We start from the raw sequence: 17512 nt of genomic DNA, 5'->3' as shown, positions 1-17512 counted from the left end.
AACATAAAAATGAAGAAAATTGTGGGCATGGACACAGGCAATCTGCAGTTCACATCTAGTGGAAAATTGAGGGCTCATTGAATGAAAGGGTTAATGAATGGATTAGAAGAATGAACTCCAAGCAGCCAGTGGATTCAGTTCCCTAGATTGTTGGGACAACAGCAAAAGCTGAATATCTTGTTTCTCCCAATTGCTTTGTTCATTACTCTCCTAAATCCCCAAAATAAACAACAAACAAGCCAAGCCCTCCTGTCACATAGAAATAGTCTTGCTATTACAAAGGTTCCACTTGTAAAAAACACTCTTGTCTATTTCTGTGCTTTTAAGCATTTTCTCCTCTTAGCAGGTTGAAGGTCAACAGAACTCACAAAGAAAATATTGTAATTTGTTTCACCAGCAAACTAGTACTTCACTGGAGAGACATACTGTATCAGACTGTGATAGTGCAGGCTTCATATTTAACCTGAGTCCAATCTAGAATTCGGAAAAGATAGCTCGATTGAACTCGATGATCTTAAGGGTCTTTTCCAACCTAGATGATTCTATGATTTTATTATGGGTTTCTGCTACAACAGGTTCAATGTATTTAGTTTCTCTTCCAGCTTCTAGGGCAAACCCCATACACTCCGAATTTCTCTCACGTTATGAAATAGTGCAAATCTTTTTGCATTCCTGTCCAAAAGTTCATCAGTGCTTTTGCTTCTCCCAGGCCCACTGTGTAACTTCTTTCCCTGCTCCGAAGCCAGTCATTCACCAGTCTCCATCCTCATCAAGCCGCAGCTTCAGTGGAGGGAAAGACAATAGGCTGGGTATCATTTGAGGCCCGGTAAGCTGCTTCTCACCTCACCTTTTCATCATTTGACTCTTTTTGTATGGGTATGCTGAAATGCAGCCACCCACCAGTACCAGCTACCAGCCATTTCAGAGATTAGTAGTCAAGTTCCTAATTTGTTCTTTAGTTTGTTCCATTCTACAGCCCTAAGGATCTTCCCACAGAACCATTACAGTTAGACAAGCAAAACAAACTGATGACCAAGACATGAAGTGGAGCACAAGAAAAAACTCTGTGTGGGTCTTAGTCACTGGGACCTCTTTCTGGAGTGTGAGTTCAGTATGGGAAGTTGTGCTGTATCAGTTGAGTCCAGCAGCACAGACATCTTGCATATAGTGGCAAGACTGCAAATAGCAAGTTGCCAAACTGCTGCCGCAGGAGAGGAGAAGTGTCCCAGGTCTTTTATGATGGAGAAATTTTCTGGAGATTAGTCATATGTCTGTTAATTTTCAAACCTCTCAGAAAACCAGCTCAATAAAGGAAGGAATGATTTAATGTCTAGGAATGGGGCAGGAAAAAGTGTTAATTATACTTGATAAAGTATGATTCTACCACAGGAAGAATGTATAGAAGTATTTTTGTTATTATTTTAAATTAACCAACACATAACATGAATTCCCTGCATCCCCAAAGTTTTCATGGCTTCAGTACTTGAACAACATTTCATGTCTCTCATTCTGAATCATCAGACTCTGTACCTTCTGATAGGAAACACCAGCAAAATGGCAGAGCTTAAACAGAAATCCAACTCATATTACACAATGAGAGTGATTTCTAGAAGATGCTTATTAAACTTTATTTTTTTTAAATATTGTTGGTCTTGGATATGACTTTGTGTTAGGGGTATAATTGCATTCATTCTCGGCAAGGAAGCAGAATTGCTTAAGTGAACACTTCCCCCTGAGTTTTCTTCTTTGGCAATAAAATGTCTTGATTTAGCTTCAGTTTGGACAAAGCTGTTAATAGGCTGCATTCTGCAGAAGTGTCTATTAATCTAGTAAATTCAGATGCACTGTATGCATATTTACATGGGTAAACCTATGTATTTGAAGTCAGTGAGCTTAAACTGTGCAGCATAATTAGAGGAATGAGCCTTGGGTTGCTTTGTCAAAACATTCTTTAATTGCTGGATTTTAGGATTATTGGATTAGAAGATTAGATTAGATGCCTGGAAATCTTAATTTGGAGCATCTAGTAAAGTAAGGCTTCTCTTGAATCAGAATTACAGTGCATCTATAAACCTCACAGTTTGCATAAGTTGCTGTAGTAATTGTTAAAATATATTTTCATGCTAGGACAATAAGATACTGTTTTCTCTGACCTCTGTTCTTTTCTAACACATTTTTTAATTTTAAATAACTTACTAACTTTTCTCCATGAGAATCAATTGCCAACTTCATGTAGCCATGGGTACTATAGTCACTCTGAGCATGTTTTGTGAATCACTAAGCTTCCTGCTCATATGTTACTACAGGAATCCTGATACCCGCCAGACATTGCATGGCATTCTCTCCGCAGGTATGTTTATTACTTAATTGCATTATGATCAGTAAGCACAGCTACATTTTTTGTGGCACTCTCACATTTACAAGACATACTCGTGTTTCAAAGCATCTGCTTTGTTAAACAGTGTATCTGAGTCCCAAGAACATGATAGACTACAAGCTATCCTCTTTTTTTCTCTCAGTGCAATAGCAGATTCATTAGCAAGTGCAGAGTCTACACATGTGGCACACAGAAAGTTGTTCTGTCATTCTAACATATCTCACTTCCAGGGGAGACTTAGTACTTAACTCCTAAAAGGTTCTGTGATAAAGATTTCTCCAGCTGCTGGTGCTCTCCCTGCTTGGTCCAACATGTTGTGTATCACACATATAGCTATGAAAACCACAAGAGAGACTGACTATATGCTGTGTATATGCGTGTGTATGAGTAAAGAACTAACGGCACAATGATAAATAGATTACCAAATAGGGAAACTTTGGGCCCTGGTTCAAATCCCTCTTAAGAAAATGCTACGAAGTTGGTCATGCCAATATGTCTGGTAAATTCTGCTGGGTGTTCTGAACCTATAGGTTTAGAGTCAGGTGTTTCAAATGGGACAGTTAATGTAACAGTACTATGTTGGTCTTTCCCGAGATGGTTTTGTAAGTATTAGGAAGATGACTTTTAATTAGTATAATAAAGAGTTTCAAAAGTTATTACTAATACTCTGTCATCAAGTTTTGTGAAGCAAACAGAAGAGGAATTCTGTCACAAGCAATATGGAGACAGCTGTGCTAGCCATATTCCCAAGCCATTAGCAGAACAGTCATCAGCACTTCAAAGCACCATATTCCCATGTCACTTAGTATTTGCATCGCTAAAATGACAGCATCCAAAATAAAAGCCAAAACACTGAAATGTCCCAGTATGCTGAAAATCATGACTGTCTGAACAGAAGGGTCAATATGGGAAAATGTAAATCATATTCTTATTTTCCAGGGTAAAAAAAATGCACTTTAGTGCAATTTTGACATCTTTTACAATGAAGTGGTATTTTTGCCACTGATTTCCACAAGGCCAGAACTGTGCTTTTTGGGTCTGATGGTCTTGTCAGGATTTAGCATACTGAATTACATGTAGTGATAGCTTTCATATTTTCAAATTGAAACTGTAGGAATAAAAAAGATAACAGTTACACTTCTTTTTTTGGTGACAGAGCTCTATCAAAAATAAATGTTTTCACTAAATTCCCACTATTTCAAAAATTTCTGTCTGAGGTAGCGCAGAACTCTCCAACTTCCTTTAAAACAGTGATCTGTGTTCTGTTTAACTTGAGGACTGATATAAAATGGTTAACCTATTGGGAAGCTTAAATAAGGAAATAAATAGCTTAACACATGTTTAGTGGGATAATTTTTTCTCTATTGTAGGTGCTTGCTAACTACTGTTGAACTGAAAAGAAAGTACCTGCCAAAGCGCTTTGCATGCCTAAACTGAAAAGGCAGTCTGACTAAGTCTTGTCTCAGAGCGACAAGCAGAGGAGTCTCTATCTCTGGAAAAAAAAAAAAAAGGGAGCTCTAATTTAGGGCAGGCCCTTTGCCAGCAAGACCTCTCAACCTGCTAGCAAGGATTGCAATCTTCAGGTTCTATTTTCCCACAATTTTACACCAGTGTAAATATACCATCTTCAAAGAATATTCCCCGCACCACATTAATTCTGATCAGAGTACAGCCTTTCTTTAACTACACATCCTCCTGAAGCACTTATTTCTGTGAGACACTGCAGAAAAACTAAATACAAGAAGCTGGAACACACAGCCTGTAAACAGGGACAGAAGTGGATATGAATCACTTCCCACTGCCACGCCCTCCCTGTGCTCTTAAATATTACTGTAAACTGGAGGCCTTGAAATCAGGAGAAATCACTGGCCTGCTCTGAGTGCTCCCACAGGTAATATTATCCCAAAGAGCACGATACCAGCCACGCGTGATTTGGGGGTCCGTAGAACCACTGCTAACTTTATGTCAATCAATCCTTTTTGTGTGCCACTGGCTCTAAAAAGCTGGTTGGCTCTTTTGGCTTCTCTGCCTCTGAAAAGAGATACAAGATATAGTTCTAAAGGTTTTTTCTATTCTCAGAGATTTACAAAAAGAGACACTAAACCATACAAAAGTTTGTGAATCCTGCCATTTAGATTATAGAAAGATTTTTGTAATCAAAAATACCCTTGCCAGAAACAGTTTCAGGTTTCTCTGGTGTTTAGAATCCTTTGCTAAACAAAGTAAGAATGAATTATAAACAAAATCAAGTTTCCTTTGAGCCTGATGTTCTTGCAGCTGCACTCCACTTTTAAGAGTAACCGATTAGCAATTAATTTAGAATGACGCTGGCAAGCAGTCCCCAGACTTTAATTAATATCTTTTTGACAAGCTCATAATCTTTCTAGTTTATAATAAAGTCTTCCTTAATTAGTTTAACTCTGATTTCACTTACTGTTGTAAGCAATCTGCATCAAATCTAGGGCATTTTACAGTACTTTCTCATTTTAAAGTGCTTTTAAAAGAGAATTTACAGTAACATTTTACAGAGTGGAAACGGCATATGATGAAGGTCACCCTCAATTCAGTGGCAGAGCTGGAAAGAAATCTAGGTTCCTGAATGCCCTTCTGTTGTTCAATTGATTAAGCAATGGTGCTGTCTCCTGTCTCAGTGTCTTGCAAGGAAAGGATTAAATTCTGATTGCAAGTTACACAATTGATTCTTTTCCTTTATGCCGATATCAAGATCTTAGAATGTTATAGTATGAATTTGTAACTATAATATAGTGAATTATTGTCTCTAAAAGTTACTTAAATATAGTAAGCGTCAGTATAGGACAACTTAGGGGTCAATGTTTCGTTTAAATTTGTGCTCTTAATGTATGTGTCTACTTTTGAAAACCTTGCCCTTAAAATTCTTTGTCGGTTTTCACCCCCTATGTCTCAAATACAGAACGAATCTACATGAGGGCATTATGCAGTCACATTGTTGTGCCCTGTGGAATAGGAGATAATACTGTGAATTGGAAAAGATGCTGAGATAAAATCCCCTTTGACCTCTTGCTAAGTCAACAACTATTATATAAATATTCTGAAACATGCTATACATGTGCCTGTTGCATAAGTGTATTATGAGGAAAAAAAATATTCTTTACTCATCTGAACCCATTTTCTTATGTAGATACTCTAATGAGGTAATTTATCATATGTAAGATCACCTCAACCTTTCTTTTTACTTTGCCTACGAAATAAACTAAGAGGTGCACAAGTTACTGTCAGGCTTTGAGTGTGACAGGTTTTCCTAGAATTTAGAAAATTCTGTCTACCAGAGTATAAAGTCTTAAACTGATTACACCTACAGAAAGAGAAGATCTTTTCATTTTAAAGCTAATCAATGTTTTGTATCTAACAGACAACTGTAAGAAATACCTGTCTAAGCACTGGATGACTCTGCTGTAACTCTACTGCCAGGGGAGATGACTGTAGGATCATTTTGGAAGGGATTTTTGCCAAGTGAGGATATAGCAGTCTTAATTGATGATTCACAGGGATGGTTTCTTTTAATTTTTACTTTTCATGTAAGATGAAGAATGAGGTGAAAATGGGGTATGAAGAAAAAACAAGATTTGCTTATTAATCTCCTCCATCTTAAATAAATGTAAAAGCCTAATTTAAAATTCTGTCTCAATAACAAGAACTAAGATAATCAAGATGGCTGAGAAAGGTCAGCAATACTATGCAACTTAATTGAGATCCCGAGACCAAAAGACGGCTCACCATCTCTAGAAGTCGTGAGCAGTCTGCCTGTGCACTTCAAAAGTATTTGTCTAGGACATGTAAAACTGAAAATAACACGTCCCAAACACCCTCTAGAACAGTTTTAGTAGCAATAGGCATAATTTTGTACCACGACCTTAGAATATTAGCTTTGAAAAAAGAGTTATTTTAGGTTGCTTCTTTGTTCTTTGTTTTTCTCTCTTCTTAAGTCAACACTGGAGAAAAAAAAAGAAGTGACACAGATATTAGCTAGTGAGGAAAAGTGCAAAAAATGTTTGCAATCAGTAGAATATTCCTCAGATGAATTTCTACAATTTCTCCTTAAGCGCTTGCTGCCTATGTCTGTATCAGCAAGCCGAACTAGGGGCCTTATTGCTCTGACAATTCCTGTGTTTCTGTGGCAATGATAATTCCATTCCAGAAGCCACAAATTAGAAAATAGTTTCTTACAATGAGACACAATATGATCTTCCCCCCTTCTCATGCGTGTTAACTGTAAAAGTTTCTTTGTCTGGAATGTGGCTCTGATTACATTTCTCTATCCAAAAATAAACACGGTGCAAAAGAAAAGGATATGGGGAGGGGGAAAGCCTGTCAATGGGCCACCCTCAGGAAAACCTCACAAGATCTACAAGCCATGGAAGAGCTAAGGAAGTGATCCCAGCTTGGTGGTCTTATTTTTAATTAAAACAAATGAGGCTCTTTCAGCTGCTGCAGATAAATATTTGATGAAAAGAGACAGGGACAGATGTCAAAAAACTGTAGTAAATAAAGAATAAGACCAGAAGAGCAAATGTTACAACACGATTTTATATACAAAAAAAAAAAAAAACCAACAACCAACAACAAAAAAACCTTCACCCTTTATAGATTTCTGTCAAATGTCTAATTTTACTAAGATCTTTCCAAAAGTGGGAAGACTAATTCTTCATATTTCTTTGACGAAGTAGAATGAAAATACAAATGCATATAGATGAAGAAAAGTTTTAAATCAACTTGTTGCACATTTATATGCTCAAACAAAAGAGTTAGTTCCTGGGCCATTGAGGAGATGGAAGACTGCCAAGTTATTTGTATATTTCCATGAGAGTTTATGATGATTTTAGATTGACTAATAGAGTTTGCTCCAAAAATAACATTAAGGATGCACACTGAGAAGGTGCCTAGCAAAATATAATAGCAACATTCCTATGGCAATAATATGTCATAAGATTCATAAGTCATGTCCTTTATGAATGGTTAATTTTAAAGGTGAATATGGTACCATTCAACCTTTTCCTGTAGTCACAGTCGTATTTACCAGGACACTTGGATCTAACTTCAGACTTCACCTTGCTCTCAGTGGGGATTTACCCAAGATGACCTCCAAAGGTCCCTCTCCACTTCAGTTACTCTATGACTTGATAGCGTTGGGTCCAGATTTAGTTTACCTTTTATCAAATTCATTTATACCATTCTATGAAAAAACTGATCTAATAGAATTACGTTTAAAATAGTCGAGTCATGAACTAGAGGAAAAATCTCTTTCAAGATTAACATCTTCATTGTTAGTATTATATTGGCATTGGCATTGCCTGCTAGTTTAAGGTCTGATCTTGTCATTCCTGGATAAATGGATATTTCCATTGAGTTCAATGTGAATTATACATCTGAGTGCGAAAGAATAATTTTATAAGTAGGCCTTAAAAAACTGTAGAGTGAGTGTGAACCACAGGAGTTTAAATGGAAATATTTAATGTGACACCAACATTTGGAAACTAGCATGATGATTCAGGTCACCAGAAGCTGGATAAATTGGTATAATCCAAATCTGAAAATATAAATACTAGACTTATGATAATGGAGTTCTGAAGTAAATACCTGAATGAAGATGGTAAGAAGAAAAAGTAAAATGTTGATTGACTGCAGTGTTTAAGAGTCTATGTGGGGATACTATAGAGTACAGAGTCCAATAATAGGCACCGGTGAAAGCAGGCCAACATCCGGTGACATAAACCAAAGTTAAACAAGTTCAGATGAAAGATGAGGAACAAATTTTAAACACTGAGGAAAAGTAACCTTATATTGCAGTGAACTTTCCAAAATGAGAGGTAATTAAACCAACCTAGAAGTCTAATGACTATGTATTGGTTAAATTGAGAGGTATGGACCTCTATATAAACTACAGGAGGTACTTTGTAGCTTGCAGAAGGTCAAAATCAATTATCATAATTATCTCTTCTGGACACAGCACCTGGGAATTTGTAGTGTTCAGCATAACAGTGTTTCCCAAGCCTCTCGAGGTTTTCTGAAGCAGGACACTAAACTCCTAATCCATGGGTCATGAAAAATACCCGCCCTTTCCATTGTTGCAAATTTCCAATAAAAAACAAGAGTGATAGTCTCAAATGCAAAACAATCAGACAGGCAAATTTTCATTTGAGGATCAAACATAAAGAACTGAATAGCAACCTTGCTTGGCACCAAATTTACTTGTGAGCTGACGGAACCAATCTGAAACCAACAAGCTCCTGGAGATAACAGTTTGTCAATTTCCCATTTCAAAGTCAGCGTGATAATTGAAAGCTTCCAGATATATCACACAGAAATCAAACTTGCAGCAAACAGCAAACTTTCTGATAAAGGCCTAAGCCTGATTCCATTGAAGACAATGACAAACCCATCAGCTTTCAATGGCAGTTGAGAAAGGGCTCAAGGGTGAGGAAAGCACTCTGAGAGCAGTTACAACCAATGCAATCCCCAGTTAGGACAGAAAAAATGCGAAAGGATTCTTTACCAAGTGGTGCCTGGGTTGAGAATTCACAAAGAGGTGAGTTGCAAAGATCTCAGACATTGAGCACTTCAAAGGACCCTTGCAGAAGCTGATAGCATTTGGCAAGGTCGGCATGTCCCCAGTTAGCATGGCATTACCATGCCCAGCTGAGAACTTACATGGAACCTGACAGCAGTTACCCTCTTTATTTAGCCTCAAGCTATCGACAGGCTGTTAACACAAGCTGCAGCCCAAAACTGTTGTACTGGAGTGTAAACGCACAAATTGTGGCTGATGAAGCAATCAATAAAATGAGTAGGCAGAAAGGGGGCAACAAACTTTGCCTCTGTTTTCTGAACAAGTGTAAGGACTACAAAATGTATGATGCTGTATCTATGGCCATGTCCAGTGCAAGACATGACAGCAGCAAGCAATTGATACATACGCTGCCTCTGTATGTCTCTGAGCGGCTGCAGTGGAATGTGGTTCAGCCTCAGATTAACAAAGAGTGACTACACTGGAGTCGTATGCACAAGTTGCAGATAAATGCTCAAAATACTCTACCTGTACACTAGTTCTGTGCAACTGGAACTATGTAGAAGCAGTATTGTCATTTACACAGGCAGAGACTGAGCAATCTTTCTAAGAACTTCCCTTCTGTTTTTCAGAGTGCAAAGGAAATGGATGGGAGACATGTTTGGTGTTCCTAATCATCAGTGATGTGCTTCATAGAGATCCACTTCTGTGATTCATTTCTGTGCTGGGCAAAATACAAGCAGAAAGGAAAAAACAAATTTTCTCCAATTCCTTGATAAAAAAGGTAAGGAGAAGGCCCCAGAATAATCGCTCCTTCCTCTCCTTTACTGATGAGGTTAAGGCAGACAGAAATCAAAGGACTCATCAAAGTTATGCCACACATTCAGGATTTAAACTCAGAACTTTTAAATCCAACCCCAGTGCCTGAACCACACATTCATTTTCTCTCTGTATTCCTCCACAATCTTAGGCCATGTGGCTGCTATTGGTGAAATGAAAAACAGGTGCAGATCCATGAACAGATGGGAGACCAGCCCTGGCTGATCTCTGGAGGATAATACAGGGTTGTTTTCTGGCAAAGAGGATTCCAAAGAACCACAGAGGCAGCACCCCTGCCCCAAAACTGAAGCTGCTTTGCCTCACACTAAATGTTATCTCCATCAGCCTAGCAAGTGGGAGTTTGGAGGCATGGTCTGCTGTCTGTCAGCAAAGGACACTGCCTTACTGACCTCTCAGACTTACGATATTGACATCTCCGTTTTCCAGGCATGCCTATAAAGATTGTAGAAGACTAATTGCAATTCCATTCTTTGCAGTAACTGCAGCCAATGTTTCTAAGTTGCTGAAACATGAAATTTCTTCCCTTGGGTAGACAACTTTGGAATTTCTAAGCCTCAAAAAATGCCATTAGTCATGTGCAGAATCTTTCTCTGGGAAAATCAGTAGTGGTATGGCAAGATGGATATATTTGTTCTGAATCCTTAAGGACAGATCTACTTTTGATTTCCAGTTCATGGGGAGCTGATGGCTTACTCCACAAAACGTGGTTAAACAAAGAACTTGGACTGCTTCCTCAGTGGGACAGTGATAGTAGATAACTAAGGCAATTACCCGGTCTGAAGTGCAAGACAGAGGGCTAGGATGCAAAGTACTTCTCTGCCTTGTGTGGCCCACAGTTATAGTCCCTGCACGGTACAAGACACGTTTTCCCTGCGTGTGTCACCTGACACATCATCCCAAAGAACTAGACAAGGCATGGCAATCCTCAGTTTCCACAGATCCACAAAGCGCGTATCAAACTCAAGAGGATAGCACATGCAAAAGGACAGGGTATGTTTCATCTTAGATACTACTGGTCCCAGCCTTCTCACAGGTTTCTCTTGCTTCTTCCAATACACTTTTAGTGCTGTGTCAGAAAGATTAGTTGTCCTGGCTAAAGCTGCTTTACAGCAAAATGCATCTCCACTTGGGCCAAGAAACTCAAGTAAGACCTGACTGTTACCTTCGACTCGGTGCACAAAACCTTATTTGCAAAAACACATGCTAACATACATGTATTCTGCTCATGCTAAACTGTAAATGAAATTGGTTGTGAAATCTATCTTATCCAGTTTTAGTCAGGTTTTGAAGAAAAACATTCTGCAGAGATGACACTAATAGAATTTACAGCAAAGACCACCCAGGAACTGGGAACCTCAAACTGCTTGGCCTCAGGTTCTCTGATTTTTTCTTCTCCGCTTCATGCATGTTCTTTGAGAGACCAAAAAAAAAAGAGCATTTCCTTAATTTTGAACTTGGATTTATATTCCAGCTGAACATCCACGAAAGCAGCTGGCCCCAAAGGTGGAATGTTCCAAAAACCCCATTGGAGCAAGTACGTATGTTACGGAGTTAGTCGTGACACAACTTTACAGAGAACAGACAATGAGGTTTGGATCTTGTAAGTACCTTTCCTCCCTGCAATAAGATCCCTTCCCCCATTCTTTTGGAAACATCTCAGTCTGTATTGGAAACAGAGGATGTAATTTATTTTATCGCCTTCCCTGTCAAACTGGCCAAGTGCCACAGGGTTCTGCTTTCAGATGTAGCAAGAGGCAGGAGAATCACAATGAAGAACCTTCATTTCAATGGCTCCTCCTCTGTTTCCTTATCTTATTTTGGGGCTACCTACTGTGCTATCTTATCATGCTTTCTAATCATGCAAAAACTTCTCTGCAACTTGACCCCTCGCAGAAAGAGCTAAGCTGCTTAGACCTTCCTGCTTCTCTACTCCTGCTCTCTACCTCACAGAGCAAGTTGTCCTTCCTTTGTTACTTTAGAACTCCTTTTTCACTGTCTGTCTTACCCCCTCACTCCCTTTTCCTAACTCATTACATTGCATTACATTTCCTAGCTGGATTTACATTCAGCTGTGTGGCCTCTTTGGGGCATGCTTAATTTCTCACTGTCCTGCCTGCCCTTTGATGTCTGCTGAAGAAGGATACATCTTCTTTTCCATCTCTTCACATGTGCCTATTAATTACTCTCTTCAGAGACACTGTTTACTGACTATCACTCTGTTTACAGTTGAATACAGCTAAACATTTGGTCTTCACAGTTCCTCCTCTTCTACACCACCCACCCAGTTTCTTCCCAATTGTTGCAAAATAAATGTCTCCAAATCACTTTATAAAGTCACAGATGCAATGTACTTACGTTTCTACAACCAGCCTCCTGCTCTCACATGCTGTTTTTGCTTCACTTACAGAGAAGTAAAGAAAGACTTTATAATGGCATTTTTGTCTCCAGTTCTCTAATAAAAAAGCAGGAGTGAGGCTTAACAATTTGACCTTGCTGTTGCACATATTCCTACCTTGCGTATTGTAGAAAACCCAGAAGATCTGTAACCATCAGACTTCTGACCTGTGAAGAAATAATACGAGCTCAATATGAAGTGTAGAAGCATGCCCTCTGAAATGAGAAGGGCTATCCTGTGCATAAACTGTGCATATGTCTTGATGGGATCAAGGGCCCTTGGGTGGAGGGAATTTTAGTAGGATAGGGAGGCATAAATATTACTCTAGCAAATGTGTAGAAGCGAATTATATGGTTATAATGCAGCAATTCAGATCTAAGATGAAAATTCCTTCAGATGTCCTTCTCATTCCATATGGAGCTTAAAATATTACAAAATAATATGAAATAAATTTAAAACAAATGTGCGCTAAATTATGTTTTTTCCAATGAACAGATTATTGTTAATCTCTTGCCTTAAAACAGTATTTGGGAAAAGGAAGGAAGCAGATACCTCAAAGATTTTAGGAACTGATTTATGACAAGGCATATGACACTCGCTGAGTGTGAGCATGAGCAGGAAAGTGAAAGGAAGGCTGTCAGTAAGAGGTCACACACCGTTCGCCAGTGGAACAACCCGAGTACCCCAAACCATTTCATTGGTGTTTCAGCATGGCATCCTTGTCTGTATAGTCACAGACGGTCACACTTCCCATGGGTAAGGTTGCCTGCTACTTTTCAATTTCAGCTCCTGTTTTTAGTGCCTATTACTTTCTAGATTTTAACCATGGAAACAAGTTTTCCATCCTGAGAATTTAGGCTGAAATATTTTAAGATTTTCCACAAAAATAATTCAGCCTTTCCAATACTTTGATTAAGAAGAACTACTGGTTTGTGCATATTCCCTTTTTGTTACTGAGGAATTTTACTGCCCATAAATTTACTGCTCACGAATTAGAATCATAACAGAGTCCGGTATGTGTTTGTAGGATCTTATATCAGGAATGTTCTTTTTCACTGAAAATTGCCTTAAAAAGCTACTGGTTGAATAAGCGTATGTTCAGTATAGGCTCATTAGATTTGGGCTGAATGAAACTTCCCAGGTAATGACTCCTTCCAGCCCTCAAGGTGAGCGTAATGCTGCATGCTGGAACTGAGAAGGAGGACTCCGTTCTGCTGTTCTTGCTGCTCTCTTCCACATGCTGAGGAGGAAGAGTCAGCTGCTGCTTTACCCAAACAAGGCAGCCTCAACACTGGGCCTGGAAGGAACAAAGCCAGGATGCATATGGCTGGAAGGGAAAAGGAGGACCGACCTAGCTGTAAGCCTGAAGGGACAAATCCTCAAGGATGGGCAAGGGACCAGGGAAGAAGCGGCATGGGTGAGGGAGGCAGAAGTGTCTCTGACACTTAACCTGTGGATGTTGGAAGGGACCTAGCATTGTTGAATCTCATCATTGCTCTTCATGCTGGAGCAGTGACCCTGCACCACACTAATCATTCCATTAGTTAATTAGCAGAGGTATGTACCTGGAAATCAAGAGTTTTAATCTTGCTTATAACTGACAAAACTTAGAGACCATATCTCATGCCACAGAAACTGAGGGTGGAGCGGGGCAGAGCAGGGACAGGGGAGGAAGATGGTCCAGAAAGACCAATGGGAGCACATACAGACAGCTCAGTTTAAAACAGTAGAAGTAAACAGTGTGTGGTTGTGGTTATTTGTCGTCACTTATCCTGGATATGCAAAATAGCCACACCAGAAAAGTAGACAGCGAAGCTTAGCAGACACATGTCATTTTTGGTTTCATTCACACTCTTTTCCCTGATACCCCGATACTCCTGTAAATGCAGAATCTGTTTTTATAGCCAAAAAACTTTATCATGAGAGCTTTATTGACAAATTTGTTATACTTCTGTATAACAGGATAATGATGACCAGCTGGCTACAGATAATGACAGGCACTAATTTATTTTGGGTTATTACCTTCATATTCTGTAGGCTGTCACTTTTTTTTTCTTTTTAATTTCTGGCGTTCTTGCCCTCTTGTTGTACTTGCATTTTATGATGCTCACATTTACTATTCCTGCATGCTAGGAAAGGAACGAGCATTTAAAAAGCTTTATGTTTAATTACACTTTCAGCTATTAATTTGTCATGTAAACAAATTAAACGTTACCCTTCTAAAACGGTAAACTGGAAGCAGAGCCCATCGACTTAAAACCAATATTGTGTGCATTTACCTTAATTAGTCAGGTAGTGTTAGGGATTAATGTACTTTAGTTGTTATAATCAGATACATTAGTATTTCTGTCTTTGTAGCATACAGAAGATCAGTTAAGATGTGAGCTCTCTTCTCTTAGGTACTGTACAAATAGAACTTGAAATGTATCTTCAAGACTTACTTCTTTTTTTTTGTCACCTTTAAAAGAAAAAACTGTGATACCCTCTTCAGCTTTTGCAGATGTGAATTGACCATTCTGATGACAATTCAAAACTCGATCCAAAAATTTCCCCTACCTCATCATTTTACATTTATATATAGGAGATTTTTCTCCTATAGAGTAAGTTTTCAGTATTCTGAGATGTGGACTTCTTCTATCACATCAGGTTCCAGTCTGAGTGAATGAGGCTGACACAGTAAATATCAAGCCCACAAACACCCCAAAGAACTCAACTGATTTTGAAAGCAGTTATTTCAGCGGTCAGAGAAAATCTGGAGTAGTCTGGAGCACCTAATCTGGTTGCACAGCAAACAATTGGCTATTCCGTATCTTTCTAACAAACACACAAGCTAGGGGCTGGTGATTAATTCCACCTCTGTGGTAAGCTAATGCTTCTGATACTGTTCATCTCTGCCCATCTATGGGTGCTGGGGAGTAAAACGCAGAGCCATACTCTACTCCTCAGACATCTCATTGTACAGATAAGTTTAGAACCTTGTGTTTGGAGAGCTTATTTTTATAAAGATTGCTGCAGACTCATTCATGTTCATCAAACTTCTTCAGTTGTATTTGAATATAAAAGACTAACCTTCTACAATTCCACCACAAGTATTTCTTTTTCCTTTTTGCATCCTAGATAGAGAGGATGTGCATTAATACAACAGTCTTTGTCAGAACTTCCATAAGCATAAGGAAGCACTTAATTTTCTTGTATATAAATAAGCAATCTAGCAAACTAATCTGGTCTGGCATTTCCAAGAGTCTTCCTTAGCCATTAACACATAGTGAAGTGAGACAGAAAAAGCCTCAGCACACAAAAAAAGTAGGGCCAAAAATCCAAGTTAACAATTTAGTAAGACGCCGTTGCATTCATTTTGTATGGGAGTTTAATATCATGTTCATTTACTTTCAAGAATTTCCTCCTGGATTATTTTTTTCAAGGGCTGAATTGTTGAGTTTTCCAAAACTTTGTATGTTATTCTGAGTTTTGATGGAAAGAGATAGCTCCAGCTATAGGATCTGCATAGGTTTCTCATGCTTTTGTGAAGTCTGGGACTAGCAGGGATCTACATCTAACATAGACTGAATTTTGAGTTCTATTGTAAACTGTTTTCTCATCTGTTCTGATCTAACTGATACAGTTTATATTTAATTCCTTTTGTCTCTAAACATTTAGGCAATACTGTTAAAAATACAGTGGATCTCTCCTGAAAATGAAACAGCCGTGGTATTCTTGTTTCTCCGGTTTACCTGAAATAACCAGAATTCCAAGTATTTAGCTTAGCTGCTGACTTTCTAACAGATCTGCCCTCCAGGATCAGGTATGAACATTTTGGTATTCTGTATAATTATTTTTTCTAAAGACTTTCTTTTTGTCTTTAAATCCGTTTTTAATAGATACTAACTGCATCAGAACATTTGAAAAGTCAGGATTAGGAAAGAATTGAAAGGGATTGTGTGTACAACGCAGACAGTTTGCAGTTTCGGAGCCTAAGGCCTGGCCTGTGCCGTTTATGACCAATACAAACCTGGGTGACTGCGATCAAACAGCTAAAGTAGCTGAAGTCATGTGGAACGTGCACAGGCTGTTGCTTGCAGTATCAGTTGAACAGCATATTCATGTCTTAACCAGGGAATAAACTCCCAGTATTTTGCAACAGCATCCAGGTTGACAGTGGGATTAACTTCAGTAAAACAAAATATTGAAACAGTACAAAACACCCTCTGCAAATGGCACCTGACTTATCTGCTCTTTGACAGCAGAGATCTGAAGGGAAAAGAAAGGATTGTAGCAGTCTCCTAGCGGCACCATTTTCCCACTTTCTGTGAAACTTTTCCCTCACTGCACGGGGCAGGGGAGCAGCAGGAAGGCAGAAGCCGGGCTGTGCCTCTTCCCCGGGGATGCGATGGGCTGTAACCCTCCACCCCTGGGATGGTGATGCACTGTGACTAGTGCAGCTGCACTGTGGTGCTCAGCTCTGGCCACATCCTGTCTGCACGGAGGCAGGAAGGTGTCCGCTTGCTTATTCATTCCTGTCGGGCCTTCTTGAACACCACCCTTGAAACGCTGCCAGGCTTTAAAATTGGGACCAATTGTTTCTTCCTTTTACAGGACATTTTAGTATCCACAGATCAGGTGTATTACAAAGCATAAGGCATTAGTGTTACAAACAAAAAGCAAAGTTTGCCATCCTGGATCTAGGTTGTCTTTTACAGACTGTTGCATTATATTTTTGTTCTGCTATGATTTCCAGGTGCTAACTGGGAAAATGTTCATGTTGATTTAATTCTCAGGGAAACATTAACTCTTTTACAAACAATTTTCTTTTTAACAGCATCTACTCAGTGCCAGAGGAAAAAAGATGCAGTCCATTTTAAGCCTTTTCCAATGCTCTAGGTTTACAGGAAAGCTTTCCTACAATATCCCAAATGCTTATTCTAGCAGGATTGTATTTAACAAAGGTATCCCAACATGCATCTCTTACACACACACACACACACACAAAAAGGCACAAAATGAGAAAAAACAAGGAAATGTAAAAAAAAATAAGAGGATGAAGGACTTGTGAGCAGAAAGCATATGCAAACTGGACAACAGAAGTGTGGTAAAGGAAAGGGAAAAGGCCATTTTTACTCTCTCAAAGTAGTGACAAATTTGTAGCAGGTCTCATTCAGAAAAGCAGAGAGGAGTGATGGTGGATGCTCCAAGGCTGGATTTGGAATTATTATGGGAGTAAGTTGGAATTGAGAATGTGTGCTAGGGAAGGCACCAGGGCACCTCTTCCACAGCTACCACTAAAGACCTCCTAAAAGACATGCTTACATGGCTGAGTCTCACCTCCAGTATTTGCCAGACTACTTAAGAGATGTGCCCG

The sequence above is a fragment of the Tauraco erythrolophus genome, chromosome 14 (assembly GCF_009769465.1).
Source record: "Tauraco erythrolophus isolate bTauEry1 chromosome 14, bTauEry1.pri, whole genome shotgun sequence".
NCBI classification, from domain to species: Eukaryota; Metazoa; Chordata; class Aves; order Musophagiformes; family Musophagidae; genus Tauraco; species Tauraco erythrolophus.
This window is presented reverse-complemented; position numbering follows the sequence as displayed.